Genomic DNA, 4308 nt, shown 5'->3' on the forward strand with positions numbered 1-4308 from the left:
GTGAAATATTTGGATTTGTTTCATAACCATTGTAAATGTTTAGCTTAAATCGCTAAAAAGGTGAAACGTTTGAATTTGTTTCGTAACGTTTGTAAACGTTTGGCTTAAATAGCTAAAAAAGTTAAAAGTTTGGATTTGTTTCGTAACGTTTGTAAACGCTTGGCTTAAATTTCTATAAAGGTGAAACGCTTTAATTTGTTTCGTAACGTTTGTAAACGTTAGGCTTAAATTGCTAAAAAGGTGAAACGCTTGGATTTGTTACGTAATGTTTGTAAACGTTTGGGTTAAATTTTTAAAAAGGTGAAAAGCTTGGTTTTGTTTTGTAATGTTTGTAAACGTTTGGTTTATTTTTCTAAAAATGTGAAACTTTTGGATTTTTTTCGTAACGTTTTAAACGTTTGGTTTTGTTTCATAACGTTTGTAAACGTTTGGCTTAAATCGCTAAAAAGGTGAAACGTTTGGATTTGTTTCGTAATGTTTGTAAACGTTTAGCTTAAATTACTAAAAAGGTGAAACGTTTGGATTTGTTCATACGTTTGTAAACGTTTGGCTTAAATCACTAAAAAGGTAAAACGTTTGTATTTGTTTCGTAACGTTTGTAAAAGTTTGGCTTAAATTGCTAAAAAGGTGAAACGCTTAGATTTGTTTCGTAACGTTTCTAAACGTTTGGCTTAAATTGCTAAAAAGGTGAAACGCTTGGATTTGTTTCATAGCGTTTGTAAACGTTTTTCTTAAATTGCTAAAAAGGTGAAACGCTTGGTTTTGTTTCGTAATTTTTGTAAACGTTCGACATAAATCGCTAAAAATGTGAAATGTTTGGATTTGTTTCGTAACGTTTTAAAGGTTTGGTTTTGTCTCGTAACGTTTGTAAACGTTTGGCTAAAATCTTTAAAAAGGTGAAACGTTTGGATTTGTTTCTTAATGTTTGTAAACGTTTGGCTTATATCGCTAAAAAGATGAAACGTTTGGATTTGTTTCATAACGTTTGTAAACGTTTTCCTTAAATCTCTAAAAAGGGAAACGTTTGGATTTGGTTTGTAAACTTTTCGATTTGGTTTGTAAACGTTTTGCTTAAATCGCTAAAAAGGTGAAACATTTGGATTTGTTTCCTAATCTTTGTAAACTTTTGGTTTAAAACGCTAGAAAGGGGAAACCTTTGGATTTGTTTCCTAATCGCTATAAACGTTTCGCTTAAATCATTAAAAAGGGGAAACGTTTGGATTAGTTTCGCAACGTTTGTAAACGTTTGGCTTAAATCGATATAAAGGTGAAACGCTTGGATTTGTTTCGTAACGTTTGTAAACGTTTGGCTTAAATAGCTAAAAAGGTGAAATGTTTGGATTTGCTTCGTATAGTTTTAAACGTTTGGATTTGTTTCGAAACGTTTAGATTTGTTTCGTAACATTTGTAAACATTTGGCTTCAATCACTAAAACAGTGAAACGTTTGGATTTGTTTCGTAACGTTTGTAAACGCTTGGCTTAAATTGCTATAAATGTGAAACGCTTGGATTTGTTTCGTAACGTTTGTAAACATTTGGCTTAAATTGCTAAAGAAGTGAAATATTTGGATTTGTTTCATAACCTTTGTAAATGTTTAGGTTAAATTGCTAAAAAGGTGAAACTTTTGGATTTGTTTCGTATCGTTTGTAAACGTTTTGGCTTTTTAATAGCAAAAAAGGTGAAACGTTTGGATTTGTTTCGTAACGTTAGTAAATATTTGGCTTAAATTGCTAAAAAGGTGAAACTCTTTAATTTGTTTCGTAACGTTTTTAAACGTTCGGCTTAAATTACTAAAAAGGTGAAACGCTTGGATTTGTTACGTAATGTTTGTAAACGTTTGGCTTAAATTTTTAAAAAGGTGAAAAGCATGGTTTTGTTTCGTAACGTTTGTAAACGTTTGGTTTATTTCGCTAAAAATGGGAAACGTTTGGATTAGTTTCGTAACGTTTTAAACATTTGGTTTCGTTTCATGATGTTTGTAAACGTTTGGCTTAAATCGCTAAAAAGGTGAAACGTTTGGATTTGTTTCGTAATGTTTGTAAACGTTTAGCTTATGTTACTAAAAAGGTGAAACGTTAGGATTTGTTTTGTAAGGTTTGTAAACTTTTTCCTTAAATCACTAAAAAGGTGAAACGTTTGGATTTATTTCGTAACGTTTGTAAACATTTCGCTTAAATCGCTAAAAAGGTGAAACTTTTGGATTTGTTGCGTAAAGTTTGTAAACATTTGGCTTAAATCGCTAAAAAGGTAAAAATGTTTTGTAACGTTTGGTTTAAATTTCTAAAAAGATAAAACGCTTGGATTTGTTTCGTGACGTTTGTAAACGCTTTGCTTAAATTGCTAAAAAGGTGAATACCTTGGATTTGTTTCCTACCCTTTGAAAACGTTAAGCTTAAATCGCTAAAAATGTGAAACGTTTGGATTTGTTTTATAACGTTTTAAACGTTTGGTTTTGTTTCGTAGCGTTTGTAAACATTTGGCTTAAATCGCTAAAAAGGAGAAACGTTTGGATTTGTTTCGTAACGTTTGTAAACGTTTGGCTTAAATTGCTAAAAATGGGAAAAGTTCGGATTTGTTTCGCAACGTTCGTAAATGTTTGGCTTAAATCGCTATAAAGGTGAAACACTTGGATTTGTTTCATAACGTTTGTAAATGTTTGGCTTAAATTGCTAAAAAGGTGAAACGTTTGGATTTGCTTTGTATAGTTTTAATCGTTTGGATTTGTTTCGAAACGTTTAGATTTGTTTCGTAACATTTCTAAACATTTGGCTTCAATCACTAAAACGGTGAAACATTTGGATTTGTTTCGTAACGTTTGTAAACGTTTAGCTTAAATTGCTATAAATGTGAAACGTTTGGATTTGTTTTGAAATGTTTGTAAACGTTTGGCTTAAACTGCTAAAGAAGTGAAATATTTGGATTTGTTTCATAATTTTTGTAAATGTTTAGCTTAAATCGCTAAAAAGGTGAAACGTTTGGATTTGTTTCGTAACGTTTGTAAACGTTTGGCTTAAATAGCTAAAAAAGTTAAACGTTTGGATTTGTTTCGTAACGTTTGTAAACGTTTGGCTTAAATTTCTAAAAAGGTGAAACGCTTGAATTTGTTTCGTAACGTTTGTAAACGTTAGGTTTAAATTGCTATAAAGGTGAAACGCTTGGATTTGTTACGTAATATTTGTAAACGTTTGGGTTAAATTTTTAAAAAGATGAAAAGTTTGGTTTTGTTTTGTAATGTTTGTAAACGTTTGGTTTATTTCGCTAAAAATGTGAAACGTTTGGATTTGTTTCGTAACTTTTTAAACGTTTGGTTTTGTTTCGTAACGTTTGTAAACGTTTGGCTTAAATCGCTAAAAAGGTGAAACGTTTGGATTTATTACGTAATGTTTGTAACGTTTAGCTTAAATTACTAAAAAGGTGAAACGTTTGGATTTGTTCATACGTTTGTAAACGTTTGGCTTAAATCACTAAAAAGGTAAATAGTTTGGATTTGTTTCGTAACGTTTGCAAACGTTTGGCTTAAATTGCTAAAAAGGTGAAACGCTTAGATTTGTTTCATAACGTTTCTAAACGTTTGGCTTAAATTGCTAAAAAAGTGAAACTCTTGGATTTGTTTCGTAACGTTTGTAAACGTTTTTCTTAAATTGCTAAAAAGGTGAAACGCATTGGTTTTGTTTCGTAATTTTTGTAAAGATTGGGCATAAATCGCTAAAAATGTGAAACGTTTGGATTTCTTTCGTAACGTTTTAAACGTTTGGTTTTGTTTCGTAACGTTTGTAAACGTTTGGCTTAAATCGTTAAAAAGGGAAACGTTTGGATTTGTTTCTAAATGTTTGTAAACGTTTGGCTTATATCGCTAAAAAGATGAAACGTTTGGATTTGTTTCGTAACATTTGTAAACGTTTTGCTTAAATCTCTAAAAAGGGAAACATTTGGATTTGGTTTGTAAACGTTTGGCTTAAATCGCTAAAAAGGTGAAACATTAGGATTTGTTTCCTAACCTTTGTAAACTTTTGGTTTAAAACGCTAAAAAGGGGAAACCTTTGGATTTGTTTCCTAACTGCTGTAAACGTTTGGCTTAAATCATTAAAAAGGGGAAACGTTTGGATTTGTGTCGCAACGTTTGTAAATGTTTGGCTTAAATCGATATAAAGGTGAAACGCTTGGATTTGTTTCGTAACGTTTGTAAACGTTTGGCTTAAATCGCTAAAAAGGTGAAACATTTAGATTTGCTTCGTATAGTTTTAAACGTTTGGATTTGTTTCGAAACGTTTAGATTTGTTTCGTAACATTTGTAAACATTTGGCTTC

The sequence above is a fragment of the Mercurialis annua genome, linkage group LG7 (assembly GCF_937616625.2).
Source record: "Mercurialis annua linkage group LG7, ddMerAnnu1.2, whole genome shotgun sequence".
Taxonomy (NCBI): Eukaryota; Viridiplantae; Streptophyta; class Magnoliopsida; order Malpighiales; family Euphorbiaceae; genus Mercurialis; species Mercurialis annua.